Raw genomic sequence first — 20,098 nt, 5'->3', positions numbered from 1 at the left:
TGCCCATGTGGTTTGTAATTTAAGATAATCAATATATTTAAATATTCATTGGGCATATTACCTGCTTTAATAAGAATGCATTAAAAAGGCACGTCGATAATAGAACAAAAATGATGGTTCTATATTTTTTCCCCTCTATCTACTGTAGCTAGATGAGTTTAATAGCACTCTGATTACTTGAGTGCCAGTCATGGACTCTGGCAGCTAGTAGAATAGATAAATTATAGTTTAAACTAAAAGGGACATGACAATTTTAGTGTGAAATGTCTTGAGGAAATGAATCAGTAATAAGCCAACATTTTTGCACATAAAGAAGACTTCCTTCTGGTAAACTATGCAAGATTTGACACTCTGCTACCCATCAGATTCACTAATTCTAGCAATAGTACTTCAAACGGTGTGATATTATATCATCTAAATTATAATATACTGACAATACTCAAATGATCTAACTGTGGTTGTTTCCACTGTAATTTGTGCAGAAGTTTATGAGAAATTTATCCAATAAGGAAATGTATCCAATTCCCATTTGAAGAGGAAAGATGAAATGATATAAAGTAAACTTATTTAAAGTGTGTAAAAAGGAAAGCTATGCTGTTCTGTGATCAACTCTTCTCCAGCTAGAAGCATTTGACTGACTGATTCACTAATTTTGAAATGGGGGCTTGCATTCAATTAATCACTTAATCAATTAAACACTGCAAGTTTATTTATTTATTTATTTATTTATTCAACTTGTATGCCGCCTTTCTCCGAAGACTCCAATTTCCATCTGAAAACCCAGACCTGCTCAGTCAAGAGTCATTATTGCCCTTTCCTTTACTCTTGCTATTTATGCTGCTCCATCATCTAGCATAACTATAAGTGGTCCTTGACTTACAATCATTTGTTTAATGACCATTCAAAATGGCAAAGGCACCAAAAAAAAAATGCTTAGGACTGTTTCATACTTATGACCTTTGCAGCATCCCCATGGTCACATCATCAAAATTTAGAGACTTAGCAACAGGCATGTATTTAATGATGGTTACAGGGTCCCGGGATCATATGATCATCAGCTTTTGCAATCTTCTGACAAGCAAATTCAATAGGGAAGCCAGGTTCCCTTAACAACAATGTTACTAACTTAACAACTGCAGTGATTCACTTAACAACTGTAGCAGGAAAGGTCATAAAATGGGGCAAAATTCACTTAACAGCTGTTGTGGTTAGCCACAGAAATTTTGGGCTCCATTGTGGTCATAAATCAAGGATTACCTGTATAGCAGGGGTGAAATACTCCCGGTTCAGACCGGATCACTCGATCCGGTAGTGATGGTGGCGGGTGGTTCAGAGAACCAGTAGCAAAAATCCCAAAAATCCCCCCCATGCCCAGCTGAGCTGTGCAATCATCAGAGGCTTTTTTTTACTTTTTAAAAGCATTTTTTCTACAATCTCTTCGGCCGAAAAAATGCTTTTAAAAGTAAAAAAAAAAAAAAAAAGCCTCTGACGATCAGGCAACTCAGCTGGGATCTTCGGAGGCTTTTAAAAGCATTTTTTTTTTACAACCGCTTCGGCCGATGAGGTTGTAGAAAAAATGGTTTTAAAAGTAAAAAAAAAAAAAAAAGTTGGCCATGCCCACCCAGTCATATTACACCCCCCCATCAAGCCACGCCCACAGAACCGGTAGTAACAAATTTTACATTTCACCACTGCTGTATAGTCATATAGATCCTGCAATTGCCAGCAATATTGGGATGTATTTCTAGATCAGAAAACGTAGGGATTAAATAATAAAAGACCCCAAATGAAGTCTCTACCTTAACTATGGAAGCCCATTGTCTATTAGGACCTATCAGTGGGTTATTCCAGGGGTGTCAAACTCGTGTTAGCACAGTGGCATCACATGATGTATCGCAGGAGTGAGTTCTAAATTTTTTTACTACCGGTTCTGTGGGCGTGGCTTATTTTGTGGGTGTGGCTTTGTGGGGGGGGGTAATGTGGCCAACTTTTTTTTAACTTTTAAAAGCATTTTTTCTACAACCTTAAAAGGTTGCAGAAAAAAATGCTTTTAGAAGCCTCTGACAATCCCAGCTGAGCCGTTTGACACCCCTGGCCTATGCTGATCTGGCTTCCAGAGACATTAGCACTATGAGCTGCATCTTTAGAAGAAATGGCTTCCTCTGGAGCTGTATGGCAAGCTGTAGGGTAGGACTTCCTCCTTGTCCTATCTTCTGGCTCCTGGAATTTTCCTTTTCCCTTCTGCAGATAAGGCATTATGACATCTTGCCGCTATCTCGCCATCCTCCCTCTAAGAGGTGGCCTTGCCATTCCCCCACATGTCATACATTACCATTTTATAATTCCTCACTTGCAATTACTAGGTTTTATGGGTTCTTTAAGGGATGATGCACATGGAGGTAAAAATGTAATTAATTTAAGTCATCAGGGTTTTTTAAACAAATGGTTTATACACTAAAATTCTGGACCTTCATTGACCTCTAAGGCTTCTAGTTCCTCAGGAAATACTTTTTTTAAAAAGAATGGTACTCAATAACCTATCAAATGTATTGTTTTTCCCCCTAAACTTTTAGTTACTCAAGAACTAACATTTTCTGCTGCCTGCCCCTTAAACAGACACTGATGATAAAAACTTAAAGGTAAAATTGTTTCTTAGGCTATCAAACAGGAGTTGTCAGTCACTTGCAATGGGACCTTCAAAGAAAGTTCCTTGCGATAGAAAAAAAAATCAATTAGCCCATGGAAATGATTCTGTTTCTGTTCAATGCAAATAATTATTTATAATTGAAAATCCTCACCAATTCTTAAAATATCTAAGTGATACGTTTGCAAAAAGTATGCTGTAAGCTACCCAGAGATGGATATGATATGGGCATCAAATAAATGTTCTAAATCAATCAATAAATAAGTAACACAAATAGTACAACCAAGAACATGGGCACTTTCAGTTACAGATGGCATATTTATTTTAGTTTCAGTTTTGGTCATGTATGTGACAAAAGTAGCACTATCTAAGAGACATGGTAGTGCAGTGGTTAGAATGCAGTACTGCAGGACTAACTCACTGCTCACTCCAGGAGTTTGATTCTGAGCGGCTGTTGTGGCCCGTCAGTGGCCTGTGAAGATTGTAGCTGATTCTGACACAACAAGGAGGCTGGTGTGGTGCTGTGCCAGCAGCCTGTGCAGCTGGCATTCGAGTCGGACAGTGAGGAGGCTGGAGAAGATGTGGTGCCAGAGGCAGGGATTCAGCCAGGGCCTTCAGAACCGCCAAAAGCTCCTTTAAGTGAAGAGGATGAAGAGGAGATGCCTCTTCTCAATGCATGGGCGCGCAGAGCTGCCAAAAGGCAGGAGTGGCTCCTCAGGAAGAGGTCTCCTTGAGAGTAAGGCTTGGAGCTAATTGGTCACTCCCTTAGCCTATTTAAGGAGGAACGCCGATTGCAGCAAGCTGTAGGGAACAACTTTAGTTCACTCTCCTTTGCGTCTGGATTTTCTGCAAAATTGCTTCTGGACTTTCTGCCAATCCTAGTAAGACTGTGATTACCTTATCTTAGAATTCTTGTAGGCTGTTTGAAAGTTTATTAACAGCCTTTCGTTGAAAAAGACTGAGTTATTTGAGTAAAGTAAGCTTTGTATAGATTTTGTGTGTGCTGCGTTCTTTGGGGTCCATAGCTGGGGCAGAACAGTGGCTCAAGGTTGACTCAGCTTTCCATCCTTCCAAGGTCAGTAAAATGTGGACCCAGATTCTTGGGGAAAATATGCTGACTTGGTAAACCACTTAGAGATGGCTGTAACACACTGTGAATCGTATGTAAGTCTAAGTGCCATTGCTATATAAGATAATATTGTACCATTGAAGCTATGTTTTAATATTCTAGAAAAACATACAGAGGGACCTAAGCCAGAGATAAATAAATGTGGTTGTGGTCTTCAATGTGCCTCTAGACACCTCCCTTGGTGCTGATCAGGCCTGTGTGACCTGACCCACACACCTGTGTGACCTGACCTATTCCGCAAAGCACATATTACTTGTATCATTACAGGACTGCATGGGAGGTCACAAAAATCTCACTGGAGGAGATTGAAAAAGCACCTTGGAGAACTAGCTTACTTTCTGGTATAGTGAGTTTTTGACTCACTATATTCACCAGCAAAGCCATTTTGTAAATAAGGTAATCTCCCACAGCAGCTATTTTGCGAGTGTGCCCATTATATGCTGTTAATATTGCAAATGTGTTTCTGGCTCGAAAATGTTGTTTACCATTGGCCTTGACAGAGTAGGAAGATTTAAAAGGAGAGAGGGGAAGGAAAGGAAAATGGGCCATAGCTTGGATAGGAGGATTTCAACATGAGATATTCCAGAAGAAAGGAAGACAAATCATAGGGCACAGCCTGAGAGGAGAACAAATGTTGGAGAAAGAACCACATAAGAGATATAGAGATAGATTATAAAGCCATATATGTTGCAGTGTCAAGGAAAGCTGAACTTTTCATATTGATCTGAAGCGTTGGCTGCAAACCCTCTGGAGAACAGAGCAACTGCTGTTTCCCGATCAAAATAATCTCTTAAAAGGTCCACCAAAGAGCCATTCAATAAATCATAACAGCAACATGTGTCAAAAAATTTACAGAAGAAAGCTGACATTTTAAAAGTCCCTAACCATCTTACATAACGTTTGCAGGCTATCCTGTCTCTGCTTTGTGGCTACACTTTTCTCTGTCCGTTTCTTCTCGCATATGTATGCATTTTAAATGTTGGTTCCTATATTAAGGGTAATCCTTCATTCGACTTTTATTTGAGCTTCCCACTATTTCCATTTCACATTGTTTCCTAAGTAGTCTTTCTTTAAAACAATTGATATTTTTTTTTACAGATTCTCAGGAGTGCTTAGTGTTTTTTATTTCAGAAACACCTGGAATGTTGGCTTGGATGTTTAGTGCAGCATCAGCATAAAGAAAACATTATGACTGATGTAATAGATATCTATTCTATGACGATATCTATGAGGGCTGTACCATCGGCACGGTGAATGGGAGGGGCAGATATGGCGGGAGCAGGGGACCACATCAGGTGCTGGGGGCTCACACTTGCTGTCTGAGAGCAATTGCTTGCCCCGGTCCCCAAGGCTCTGCTCGGATACTAGGTGGCTTAGATACTCAGGAGCTGGGCCTTCGGCTGATGCTGTGCAATGCCAGGTCCGTGGTCAATAAGGCCCCCCTCATTCACGATCTTATACAAGAGGGAGGAGCGGACCTGGCGGGTATTACGGAGACCTGGTTGGGCCCGGAGGGTGGCGTCCCTCTGGTTGAAATGTGCCCACCAGGCTTCAGAGCATTCCATCAGCCGAGGGCTCAGGGGAGGGGCGGGGGGGTGGCGGTTATTATTAACGAGGATCTGGGTCCGAGGGAGACCACTGTGCCTCAGATAGCCGGATGTGAGTCCCTCCTTGTGAGGTGGGGCCGTGGGGTTCAGATGGGCTTGTTGCTTACGTACCTGGCTCCCTGCCGCGTGGCAACAGCCCTACCTGAGCTACTCGACGTGATAGCCACGGTGGCAGTAGATACACCCAGGCTTTTAGTCATGGGTGATTTCAACTTGCCATCCGTCGGTGAAATCTGAGGTGGCTCGGGAGTTCATGGCTTCCATGACAGCCATGGACCTGACCCAGTTAGTTCATGGCCCTACTCACAGGGGAGGTCACACTCTGGATCTGATTTTTGTCTCTGGCCAGTGGTTGAGTGGTCTTGTTATAGGGGATATAGACATGGAACCCTTGTCATGGTCTGACCACTCACTCCTTCGCCTAGATCTTCGAACCGCGACCCCTCGCTGCAGGGAGGCGGATCCAATTAGATGGATCCGCCCCAGGCGCCTGATGGATCCTGATAGGTTCCAGACGGAGCTTGGGCCATTTCCTGAGGATCTAGCACATGACTCGGCCGAGGACCTGGTAGCCGCCTGGGATCGGGCGGCTGGTGGGGCCTTGGACCGAGTTGTGCCTTTGCGGCCTCTGACCCGATGCCGATCCCGTGCGGCTCCTTGGTTTACTGAGGAGCTGAGGGAAATGAAGCGCCGGAAAAGACGCCTGGAGAGCGGTTGGAGGGCCAGTCTCGCTGAATCTGATCGAACACTGGTAAGGTCGCATATTAAGGCCTACCTAGTGGCGATAGAGACGGCAAAGTCTAACTACTTTTCCGCCTCTATTGCGTCATCAGGGAATCGTCCGGCCGCCCTGTTTAGGGTGACCCGCGCCCTGCTCCATCCAGGAGTGCGGGAGGATCCCTTAGAAGGCAGGGCGGAGGATTTCGGACAATACCTGTATGACAAAATCGCCCAGATCCGGGGGGATTTGGACTCTGACTGGGTAGATCAGGGCAGGGTGACGAGGAATAGTCTTGAGAATGTTATCTGGGAGGAGTTTGATGCTGTGACTCCTGATGATGTGGACAGGATTTTGGGGAGACTTAGTGCGGCCACATGTTTATTGGACCCGTGTCCCTCCTGGTTGGTACTGGCTTCCCGGGAGGTTACACGAGGCTGGCTCCAGGGTGTTATCAACGCTTCATTGAGTGAGGGTTACTTCCCCACCGCCTTGAAAGAGGCGGTGGTGAGGCCTCTCCTCAAGAAGCCGTCCCTGGATCCGGCAATATTGGCCAACTATCGTCCTGTCTCCAACCTTCGCTTTATGGCGAAGGTTGTTGAGAGTGTGGTCGCACGACAGTTTCCGCAATTCCTGGAGGAAACATCTTATCTAGATCCGTTCCAGTCGGGTTTCAGGTCTGGGCACAGCACAGAAACGGCATTGGTCGCGTTGGTTGATGATCTCTGGAGGGCTCGGGACAGGGGTTGTTCCTCTGTTCTGGTCCTGTTAGACCTCTCAGCGGCTTTTGATACCATCGACCATGGTATCATGCTGCACCAGCTGGAAGAGTTGGGGGTGGGAGGCACCGTGTTGCGGTGGTTCTCCTCCTTTCTCTCCGACCGGTCGCAGTTTGTGTTGGCAGGGGGGCAGAGGTCGACCTCGAGGCCTCTCATTTGTGGAGTGCCGCAGGGATCGGTCCTCTCGCCCCTTCTGTTCAACATTTATGTGAAGCCGCTGGGTGAGATCATCCGTGGCTTTGGGGTGAGATACCACCAGTACGCTGATGACACCCAGCTGTACATCTCCACCCCAGGCCACCCCAACGATGCCCTTGAAGTGATGTCCCAGTGCCTGGAGGCTGTACGGGTCTGGATGGGGAGGAACAGGCTCAAGCTCAACCCTTCCAAGACTGAGTGGCTGTGGCTCCCGGCATCCCGATATAGTCAGTTGACTCCATCACTGACTATTGGGGGCGAGTCATTGGCCCCCACAGAGAGGGCTCGCAATCTGGGAGTCCTCCTGGATATGCAGCTGTCCTTGGAGGAACATCTGACGGCTGTAACCAGGGGGACCTTTTGTCAGGTTCGCCTGATTCGCCAGTTGCGGCCCTTTCTTGATCGGGATTCCCTGTGCACAGTCACTCACGCCCTCGTCACCTCTCGCCTTGACTATTGCAACGCTCTCTACATGGGGCTCCCCTTGAGGAGCACCCGGAGGCTCCAGCTGGTCCAGAACGCAGCAGCGCAGGTAGTGATGGGAGCAGCATGGCGCTCCCATGTAACACCGCTCCTGCGCGAGCTGCACTGGCTCCCAGTTGTCTTCCGGGTGCGCTTCAAGGTGTTGGTTATCACCTTTAAAGCGCTCCATGGCATAGGGCCTAGCTATCTTCGAGACCGCCTGCTGCTACCAACGACCTCCCATCGACCCGTGCGCTCCCACAGAGAGGGCCTCCTCGGGGTGCCATCAGCCAGAGAATGTAGGCTGGTGACCCCCAGGGGGAGAGCCTTCTCTGTGGGGGCACCTACCCTCTGGAATCAGCTCCCCCCAGAGATAAGGAGAATCCAAGACCTCAGTGCCTTCTGTCGCGCCCTTAAAACCTATTTATTTAAACAAGCCGGGCTGGCTTAAGATGAAATTTTTAACTGTTTTTAAATGTTTTAAACGTTTTTAATTGGTAAATGAGTTTTAATTGGGCCAAATTTATATATCTTTTAATTGTTTTTAATATTTGTTCTGCATGTTTTTTAATCTGGCTGTACACCGCCCTGAGTCCTCAGGGAGAAGGGCGGTATAGAAATCCAATATAAATAATAAATAAATAATAAATAAATAAATAATAATGAATATAGAGTTATCTCTCCCCGGCACATATAAGTTAGCAACAGTGTGTATCAAGTCTCCATAAGCATGGCCAATATTATGACACCTTTATGTATAATCGTTTCTTTCGTTTCATATGTGATTTTTGAATCTTGGCAATAGGAGGATAATATCAAGGCATTAGCATTTGCCTTCTCCCCAAACTCATTAATGCAAATTAAAAATCATGGAACAATAACCAAAGAAACAAAAACCCTTGAAGTTTAATCAAGTCTCCTCTCCCTAAAAATGAGCTCAACTCTTAAAAGATACAGAGCTCCATCTATGGTGTTTCTTGGCAACCATAACCTGCTACACCTAATGTTTTCTGTACTTTCAGGAATGTTGGTTCATTTTTCAGAAAGAAAATTACAAGATTATTGGACAGAACAACTCAAAGACTCTTGGATAAATACTCAGAATCAGGGGTGAAATCCAGCAGGTTCTAACAGGTTCTGGAGAACCTGTAGCGGAAATTTTGAGTAGTTCAGAGAACCGCAAATACCACTTCTGGCTGGCCCCAGAATGTGGTGGGAATGGGGATTTTGCAATATCCTTCCCCCAGGAGGGGAGGGAATGGAGATTTTGCAATATCCTTCCCTGCTATGCCCACAAAGCCATGCCCATAGAACTGGTAGGGAAAAATTTTGGATTTCACCCCTGCTCAGAATCCATCCAAAGCTCCTTTAGAAATTGAAACTATGGGTAAGTGCTGGAATGGGATGTTGCAATGTAACAAATACTAAATTTAAAAACATCCACCAGCATGCCAAATCCCAAGAGTAGGCCTTTTAAGTTTGCCAGGTTGGCATAAATATTTTCTCTTGCAGTGATTTTAATGAAGGAGGGTATTTTTTTTAGAAAAGTTATTTATCAGAAGTGGATCAGTGGTGCAATTCATATTTTTTTTACTACCGGTTCTGTGGGTGTGGCTTGGTGGCCGTGGCAGGGGAAGGATACTGTAAAATCTCTATTCCTTCTTCACTCCAGGGGAAGGTTACTGCAAAATCCCCATTTCCTCCCGATCAGCTGGGACTTGGGAGGCAGAGAATAGATGGGGGCGGGGCCAGTCAGAGGTGGTATTTCTCCGAACTACTCAAAATTTCCACTACTGGTTCTCCAGAACTGGTCAGAACCTGCTGAATACCACCTCTGAAGTGGGTGGAACTTAAGAAAGAAAAGTACAAGACCAAAAATGGTTAGGCCACTCCCATTTATTTTTTCACTGTTTTTGCCATCTAGGACAGAGGGCTAGTGACCCCATTCTAGGAGAGATATCTGAAGCACCCGCTTGCAAACAATTTCTGAAATTAAGCCAACAGACATGAGAAATTAGGTCTAGAGTTATAGGTGCCGTACTATTTCTGTTTTAATTATAGGCCACAAAATATACCTTCACATACATGAACGGCTAAAGGATATTCAGCTGATTATTTTGTCTTTTAATTCTACATATACCACAGTGCCCGTAACTCTGTCAAATTAAGAAATCCTCATCACGGCTCTGAAAGTTATGCATGCATCGCTAAAGCTTTTCAGTAATGAAAAATGAGGGAGGAAAAATCCACAATCTAGTCTTGAAATGCCAAGAAATGCTTGTATTAGCTAATATTAAAAGTGATTTTATGTACAGCAAAATACTTTTGGGATAGAGAGAATATTAATTTAAAAAGTCAAAATAGCTAATTGCTATTTACTATTAACATTTATTTTGAAATGGTTAATGATGCCTAAATTAACATGAAACCTCTTCTTTACGAAACAAAATTAGTTCAACGTTTTACAATCTTAATCACAATTAAGAAAATACTTTTCAACCCATTATAATTCATCACATATGAATATTTTCAAGATTAGCTTATGATTGAAAATGGTTATTTAATGGAGCATCATCCCCATATTAAGAAACTGGTGCCACTTAACTTCTAAACATGGTTTTATTTTTCATGTTAGAATATCTTAATAAGTCAAAGAACACCACAGTGTTACAAATAATGCTTACCGCAAGTAAAATCAGGAATGAAGTCTCCTTAATTGCATTACAAAAAATGTCTTGTTAGTGCGGGGACACTACTAATACTAACAGAGAAAACATGGTAGATGAGAGGAAAACCCAATCCTGCCCCTCAACAGACATCCCTTCCCCATTTCTGTTGATAGGGTTTCCCATAATGCTATTTCGTTGAACCCAGCAAACTACTCACCCAAAATAAAAGCAAAGCAGTGCTTCTGGCAAGGCATTTTCTTGTCATCTAAGGAAAAAAAAAATGAGGGAGCTATTTTCTATGACATCAGACCTGAAGGCTCATATCTTCAAAGGCCATAAAGCACTAGGAGAAGAGAACTGTAAAATATCTTATAATGGTTACTCTCCCAAGCCATCCTTACTTATTTTCTCATTAGAAGTCCTAGGAGATGGTTACAGGCCACAGACTACATCTCACCTTTCCCTTATCACCCAGCTACAAAAAGAGTGACATAAACTGGAGAGGGGAATTAAATGACTAGACTGAGGGTGACTAATGCATTTAGGCATAGAGGTGAGCTTGAGGCTTTGGGGGTTATATGCTCAATTACCAACAGCTAACTAAAAGGCTTGGAAGCCGCTACCATCGTACCCAAAGAGAGAAGAAAAGGAAGACTGAACAAATAATCTAGCCTGCAATGACGTTTCCCCTAACTATGACAATCAGCTCTGAATGAGGAAATAATGTCCATTAGTGCCATTTAGGTAGCAATTTGGGCAAATACAGTCTTCCGGAAAATAATTATGCAGACATAAAATGACTCTTGAATCTGCTTTATCTTCGACGTTCACGTTTAAAAAAGACTATACAGAACATATCTAATGATCACTAGAAGGAAGCGCTTTCTTTTCCCTCCCCCCCCGCACTATAAATACCACTAAATGCATTGCAGAATTCTCAAATCATGTCAGAATAGTGACTGGTTAAATGTCTTATGCAATTGAATACTCTGGTATGCAATAAATCTCCAGGGAATTGAGGAAATGGAAATGTAATATTTTTTTTTTAAGAGCCCGCCCTCTCTGGAGGCCTATGGGCACAGTCTTTCTTGTTAGTTGAGGGCTAACAGACTCTTCCATTGTCCAACAGTAACAAGAGAGTTACTCACTCGGCTGAGCTGTCATCACACCAAAGCTACTAAGCTGCTAGCTGTTTACCAAATTTTGCTTTATAATGATTTGCATGGAATCCTTGCTTGTTAATGTTAGAATGCGAATGTATTCCCACTAAAATAAGAACACCTTCATTCTAGAAAGATCTTCTTGGTATTATTACATGGATCAGCTTATACTCAGTCCCTCTGGCATTATCCTGAGCAGGAAACTAAGGCAAACTATATAATTGAAGGACATAACCAAATCATCTTCACAGAGAAATACATAGGTGTTCTTTCTCCAACCTTTTTACCTTTTCCCTCCCACCATTTTCTAACCACCATTGTTCTCTGTGGAAATATGAGGCATTTACATTTGGCTCTAAGCTCCTTCTGTTCATGCTCCCATTTGTCCTTGGTATTTCATTTTAGATAAAATGCTTTTGCTCTGTGATTCCTGTAACTTCTAAATTACAGTTCAGCAATGGAAGCGCATTATGGAATATTGTAGCCAACACTTACAACCAAGCTTTGAATATATTTCTTATGTATTGTATATAGTGTATAGTTGTCAGTTGAAGTTCTCATTCTGGTCCTCTGTTGGAGCGGGAAAATACTCTCTCCTAATTGGTTGCTTGGCTGATCAGTTTCATATAAAAGGAGTGTGTCAGCTAGGGAGCCAGATTGCCTAACAGGCAGTATTGAATAAAGAACTGTTAGAAATCACTCCAGCCTCGCCTCCATTCTTCGCCCAGAATTTAAGAATATCACATACAATAACATGACTCTAGCTTGCAGAAATCCAGATAACCACTAGATGAAGCAAAAAGTTACCTGTATCTCTTCCTTGCCATCTAATGATCATACAGATTTTTGCAACCCAGAACTAGTAATTGTATCCAGGGATGTTCATAGTCAGCAGAGCTCTACCTTGTGCCCCCAGAATTTTCTCCAAAAGCACTAACAAATTTCGACAATTCCACTTCAGAAAATTGGCAGTTCCTCATTTTAAATTCGGACATATGTAAATATTATTGAGTGAGCTCTAAAATAGGTTGAAAATATATATTTTTTTAAAAAAATGAACCGCCAATTATGTATAATATGCCTAATTAACTCACACGATGCAGCTTTCTCTCCTAAAAACAAACCAAACAAAAACAAATAGCCTCTTATCACCCAAATTGTCCATGCTGGTGTAAAAGATGCTTTACATAATGTCACCCTTCACTTTACCCTCAAAAACTCTGTGGCATGAGTTGAGGAAGTAACTAGCTTAAGCAAGTTAAGAATGTGGTGGTTCAGGCGGTAGTGGGCATGCCATTGTACACCCATGGGATGCCATAGCTGTCTGAGCTGCACTGATTGCCAGTCATTCTAGGTGATGGTTATCATGTATAAAGCCCTTAATGGCTTAGAGCCTGGTTACTTGTGGGACTGTTTGTCTCCCATAACATCTGCCTGTCTGATAAGACCTGGCATAGTGCATGTGCTTCAAATCCTCTCAATTAAACAGTGTCATCTAGTGGGACCTAGAGATCTGTATAATTCCCACACTGATGACAAAATAACAGAGATGGAAGGAACCTTGGCGGCCTTCTAATCCAAACTCCTGCTCAAGCAAGAGATCCTATACCATTCCAGGCAAATGGCTGTCCAATCTGACATTCCATAAAGGGTTGAAAACCTAGTTATTTCCCTAGGCCTTGGAGTAGGATGGTATTGAAGATACCTTGTGGTTTTGTTTAGCATAGTTTTGAATGCACATCTCTTTGTTCTTTCATGTTCTATATTTTTTTTTAGTGTAAATGACCACCAGTGGGTAATAGGTGTCTTCAAATCTATGATAGCACTATTGCAGGCAAACTCTGCCCAAAGCCTGGAATTCGATCCTGACGTAGCTCAAGGTTGACTCAGCCTTCCACTCTTCTGAGGTCGGTAAAATGAGGACTCAGATTGTTGGGGGCAATGTGCAGACTCTGTAAACCACTTAGAGAGTGCTGTAAAGCACTATGGAATGGTATATAAGTATAAGTGCTATTGGTATTTCTACGTAAATAATTAAGCAAAGTGAATTATCTATAATAAAATGGAGGCTTGAGTTTCTGTCTCTCTAATCTCAGTCTAACACTTTAACCACTGCCACACCAATTCTCATTCATGTATTTTGTTAACCTAGCAGAAAACAGAAGGATCCTACAACCGTATATAATAGCAAAAACATTATCTTATGCAGTGGGAACAATAAAACAATTACAACAAACATCAAAATGTAAACAGCAAAGTTCATCAGTTCAAACCCATTAAAAGTTTAAAGAAGCAGCAAGTTTTTGGCAACTTCTTAAGAAATAATCACCAATGAACTTCTCTTGGGAGATGCAAACTAATTATGCAGAAGGATGTTTCTTTCCAAGAAGTTAATTTGATATCCCGAACAAAAATGCCACCATTCTAAATAATGTGAAGGGTGCCCAAAATTAAATTATGAAAATTTAATTGCCACAAATAAACATCTTAAAAAAGATTGGCAGGAGGAGAGGTTATCTCTGAAACAAACATTTTGAAGCTTTTCCATTTTTTAATTGGAAACAGAACAATACCCACTTCTAAATCCCATTGAACGTTATGGGACTCACTTCTGAGTAGTCAGGATTGGACTGTTAGCTTGATCTTTGAAAAACAGTTCAATATAATTATGAAGACAACAATGAAATCAGCATTTTAGTAATTAAGGAAAATAATTGGGCTTTGCTTTTTCTCTCCATACTGGAACTGGTGGAACCTAGAGGGATGCAGACTAACTTTCTCCAGGGTGCTCATCCAGAATGAAGCTTATTTCACAGTTCTTGGTGATGGATATTATAAACTGAGATAAGCAACTCTAAATATTTCTAAGAAATGTGGCTCAGATGGAATGACTGAGTTTCTGGCTTTGGCAATATATAAATTGCTCCTTAAAATTATTTTTTACATTCCAAATATTCATTGGGTTGTGCCTAGTAGTTTACAATTAATTGCTGCCACACTGTTTTCTTTAAAATTTAGATATGCAGGATGAGACTGAGCAAGATTAACTGCTCTCAGCTGCCTTACTATGTCAATTTCTCTTGAAATAAGTTTCATTGAAGTCAACTAGATTTACTTCTAAGTAAACACATATGAGATTGTACTGAAGAGGCTTGCCAATTTTAACAAAAGATCGTGTCACATATAAATGTCATACCTGCTCAATATACTCCCCCTAGCCTGGCACCCCAAGGGTTAACTCAAGCACCTCTGGTCCCCTCCTCTTCCCCTGGGTACTCCTTACCTGAAGCTCCACCCCTAGGGTACATAAGGTCGCCCCAAGTCGCTCCCGTTGTTGTTGTTGCTGATACCTGTAAAGAGAAATATCTGTAAATAAAGGATGATCTGATTCAATCCAGAATAGTGTCTTTGTATGTTATTGGGTCCTTCCTTGATCCTTTGGCAACAGATTGGGAATGTGCTTAAGCAAGACTATCAGATCCAGATGATACGTACATGACAATCTCCTATCTACTGGATTTTTGCAGACCAGATCAAGTAGTCCTAAATTTACCTTCTTCCTTTGAAGATATTCAAATATATTTTATTTGAGTGTATTCTTGGCTTAAACAGGAATGTACCCTGTTTCCCCCCAAAATAAGACATCCCCTGATAATAAGCCCAATCGGGCTTTTGAGCACATGGCAATAAGGCCAAGTGCTTATTTCAGGGTTCAAAAAAATATAAGACAGGGGAAACACAAAAGATATTTAAGTTTGAAGGTGAATTTGAACTAGGGATGTGGTTGGAAAAATATATCGGGGAAACATGGTTCAAAATTCAAAATTCACCTTTGAACTTAAATATCTTAATTTCTTATTGGAAGAGAGTGGAGATATGGCTCAGCCTAGAATACGGGTTTTCACAAAATGATGCAGGTGGTAGGGAATCCCATGAATCTCCTTATTGGTTTATGAATTTAGGAGAAAATATCTCTTTGGAATACAATTTTAGCAAACAAGCAAAAGCAGACATTCAATATCCTGAGTGCTTCAATTCATTATTGATTCAGTAGGAATTAATATTTGTCCTTCTGCTCAAAGAATGGGCAGCTGTGGAAGATAACTAAAACCCAGCTGAAAACAACAAAGCAGGAAAACTTTCCAAATCCAACACTTTCATATTTGAAAGCATTTAGTGCAAAACTTATATAGCCAGATTTAATTCATGTCATCTCAATGATCCATTCTCCCCAACACCACACACTCACAGCTTTCTTTGGGGAAAAATAACCCAATGAAATAGCTTTGATAAGGGAGGAAATTTTATTTTTTCTCAATTGCAATTCTGTTTCGTGTTGGATTGTTAAGAAACTAAAATGCTATTTGAGCTCTTCAAAGGGCCACCACCAATGGCATTAATGAAAAAAAAATCCCATAATAACTGCAGCAAATCCTGTTCAATTATCAGTGAAAAATCAGCAACACCAACTCCTGTTCTAAAGCTTTGATTTTTCTGACAACTTATCTGACATTAATAAAGATTTTGTACCTGTATGTATATGTTGTATTTTCTTCACTGCAGAGTGAAAGAAACATAGCCAAGGAGCAACTCATCAATTGAGCTGTAATTACCAATTGTAGAATCACTTTTCCCCAATCCCTGTACCTACAATGCTTTAAGAACTGTATATACTGAATGCCTTAAAGCAGTGACATATTTATTTCAAACTCACATATAAGCATGAAAATAGGATGGTTTAAAGGATACCAAAAAGTTTCCGGGGCATATTTATCTAAGGTCTGGGAGACAAAAAGGATATTGGAAGGAAGGAACAACAACAAATAACAACAAATCTTGGGGACTTCTGGTTTGGCATTGCGGCGAGACAGTCGGGGAATTAGCGGGCTCTGATGAGCTCCGTGAAAACCCAGACTGACAAACCGCTGCCAATGGGTCTTTGGACCCTTCCCCTGTAGGGACAGGGAAGAAGGAGAGGCACCTTGGAAGACCAAGAGAAACAGGCAAGTTCCTCAAAGGTCAGAGGAAACTCTCTATGACTTGGCGGCGTGGGACGGCAGCTATTGCGGCTGCCACAAAGCTGGGGCAACTGGATTAAGCATTAAGCAGGAGTGATAAATGGAATAGAGTTTTTGGAAGTTGGGTGAGTGACAGCCAACTCATGGTTTGAAACAACAATAAAGAAAACATCTTTGTAATTTTAAGACCCCTAGCAATGAAACAGCGACTAATGAGCGGGGGGGGGGGAGAAGATTCTGAAGCGCAATTTTAAAGGGATAAAAACCTGATGGAAAATTGATTTTTGAACAAAACTATTTGGAAATTTTAAATAACTAGAGAAATTGCCCCAAGATTGGTTAAAGGATCGGAAAGAAATAAACAGATCTTTTCTTTTTCCTTTCTTTTTCGAACTTCAAGAAAAACAAAGAGAATGGATAATAAACTTTAAAACAGAAGTGTCGTATAAATGATAGAAAAAAGGAAAAAAGAAGTGAGAAGAGCTGTGTAAATTTGGACTGGACTATAAAACTGATTTGATATTTTTAAAAGCTAAAAAGAAAAGAGAAGCTAAATAATATTGTTGATGCAGATTGAAACAAAATGGATACTTGTTTGACAATTGGTTATTGTGGATTGCAGAGAGACACTTTCAGGAGTAAAAAGGAATAATTTTTTTTTTTTTTTTTTTTTTTTTTTAATTTGATTTATATGCCGCCCTTCTCCGGAGACTCAGGGCGGCTTACAGTGCATTCAGCAATAGCCTTCATACTTTTGTATATTTATACAAAGTCAGCTTATTGCCCCCACAAACTGGGTCCTCATTTAACCTACCTTAGAAAGGATGGAAGGCTGAGTCAACCTTGAGCCTTGGAGAGATTCGAACCAGCAGTAAATTGCAGGCAGCTGTGTTAATAACAGGGTGCTTTAAACCACTGTAGTACCAAGGCTCTAATTGCAACCTGGTCTTTGTTTTGGAAAATTGTGAACTTTACAGATAAAAGCCATGAGAACTTTTGGGAGAGGATTTCTTTGTCTGCAAGCGGCTCAACTTTGGAGAAAAAAAAAAGGGGGGGAGGACAACAGAACTTTTATAATTGGAATAATATTAACTCAAAAAGAATAAAATGGCACAGGAAATTAGAGAAATGATTAAATTGATGTACTTGCCATGGAAAATGGAAATAAGAGAAATAATTATAATGTTACACGGAAGACTAAAATCTGAGGACATAAAAGCTGAAATGGAGCATACGCAAGCAGACAAGAAAATGAAGACAGAGAAGAGATTGAAAATAGAGAAGACAAAGACAATATGATTAAATATGAAGAAGTTATTGAACATGTGGATAATAATAATAAAAAGGAGGTTTTTAGAGATTACATTGGGATTAACAATGAAAAAAATAAAGATGATTATGCTGGGATTAACAGAGGAATGAAAAAAGAAAAAGGTTGGAAAATATAGTAATAATAAAAAGGAGGTTTTTAGAGATTACACTGGGATTAACAGTGAAAAAAATAAAGATGATTACATTGGGATTAACAGTGGAATGATAAAAGAAAAGGTTGGAAAATACTAGGGAATATAGAGCAAAATAGAAGAGTCCAGGACTTTGATTTAATAATCATTAAATCAGTATTAATGATTTAATAATCAGTATTGCGATTAACAATGGTAAAATAAGAGAAAGATAAAAGAGGGGGAAACAATGGAACAGATAGGGCAAAATAGGGGAGAGAGAAAGGAAGATAGAAATGAGAGAAGAATATGTTATAGATATCTAGAATTGAAATATGAATTGAAGCTAAAATATATGAAAATTAGATTATGTAAAAAGAAAATATATCAATGGACATAATGAATTAATTTTTATTGAGATGTTGGATGGTATTATTTGAGAAAATTGATGGCTATAATAATTGGGATATTGTTTAAATACCTATAACAATTGTAATAATTTGAAGATTTTCAATAATACATTTATTTAAGCAAAAAGAAAAGAAAATTGAAATGATATAGGATTATGATTTACTAAATAAGACTCATTCAAATTGGTTTTTATATAAATGGTATTGTTAAATAGACAGAATTTAGGGCAATAATCGTGAATTGTGTTATGTTGTGTTATTTGAACTAAGAGCTCTGTTTAAATGTTAAATTGGTATATTTTCAAGACTAGAGATAAGATTCAAATTCGATGAAGTAATAATTAAATAAAGATTTAACGAATATTATATGAAGTAATAATAAAATGTAAGGAAGTTCTAGAAATGGAAATAAGATTTAGAAATATAAACATGTTTGAACTGTATTGTTAATAGTGAGTACTTAGGGTAAGAATTATGTAAGGTATCATGAGGTATTAATTGAATCAAGATTTAAAGTGGATTAATAGAAGGGTAATTGCTTTGGTTAAGTTAATATGAGTTAGCTTTCTATAAGATGGTAATAGTTGAGATATGTGATAAGTGTTATGGCAAAAATAGAATATATAAAATTCTGTTAAAGATGAACAAAAAGTTGTATAAATTTAAGGCAGGATTAATGCTCTGTTCTGAAAAGATGTATTGTATATTTATTTGTGTGTGTTTTAAAAAAAAGATTGCAAAAAAATAATAATAATAATAACAGCAAATCTTGCATTTCTTCTCAGTTTCTGATTCTGACTTGATGGCTGATATGTTCTCCAGGTAGAGCATTCCACAGAGAAGCACTGTTGTAAAAAGGGTCAAACTCCTTATTTCTGGAGGTCAGATTTTTAGAAAATATGGGGCAACACTGAAAGACTGAAACCTGTCCTTCTGGAGATCCATATGGGTGCAGGAGAGATAACAGAAAATTCATGTTACCCTCTTTGACATGAAGATCACAAGGGCTTGGTAGGAGAGGAAGCAGCTCAGACCTTCTTTCTCAGAGATATTTTATGAGTCCTGGAGCTCCAATCAGGTTTTTTTCAACCTGGACATTAAATCAACATCAGAAACAATACTTAGTAAATACAATTCTGAACTTTTATTGCATCCCTCTTGTCTGTTTGTACCAAAAACACGAGACACGGCACTCACAGTTCCCAAATTGTAATTGATGTTTAGCAATGAAAGTCCAGGATGACCTCAGTGAAATCACTCAAGCTTGCAGTTCCTTGTATTCAAAATTCAAATATTAATAAGAAATGCCTTCTGGTAGTTATGGAGATGAATGGGATAGTCTCTACAAGCAACTTACATAGTGAAATTGGAATAGAAATTATTAATATTAATTAATGCATTATATACCCCAAATTAGTGCATTATATACCCCAAATGATGAACAAAGAGCAACTACGGATCTCTTGAGTTATCAAATGGTAAAAACTAGTTGCCTTTCTCATAAAAAAAGAATGAGCTAATAATCCTCTGAGAAATATTATTTATTGGGCCATATTCATCTTCATAATAACACTCACATTATTAAATCCAGTTGCATTACATGAAATTATGCCCTGTGAACCTTGGATTTAATAAAAAGCATTTCACGATATTAAAACACTTCGTTATAAACACAGCTTGTATGCTCTTCAGCTGCTGCAATCAACAGTGCAACAAAATGGTATATATAGAAAATTATCCAAGCTTCTACATTTTAAAAAAATAGATTTTATAATGGGACAAAAGGATTTTTCTCCTGAACAGTATTTCAGAAAACAGTAATAAACATGCTAAAGAAATGTTGCTCATAATGAGACATCATC

Source organism: Pantherophis guttatus, chromosome 1 (assembly GCF_059756535.1).
Source record: "Pantherophis guttatus breed Tessera chromosome 1, ASM5975653v1, whole genome shotgun sequence".
In the NCBI taxonomy this organism is placed as follows: domain Eukaryota; kingdom Metazoa; phylum Chordata; class Lepidosauria; order Squamata; family Colubridae; genus Pantherophis; species Pantherophis guttatus.
Note: the sequence above shows the minus strand (reverse complement) of the source record.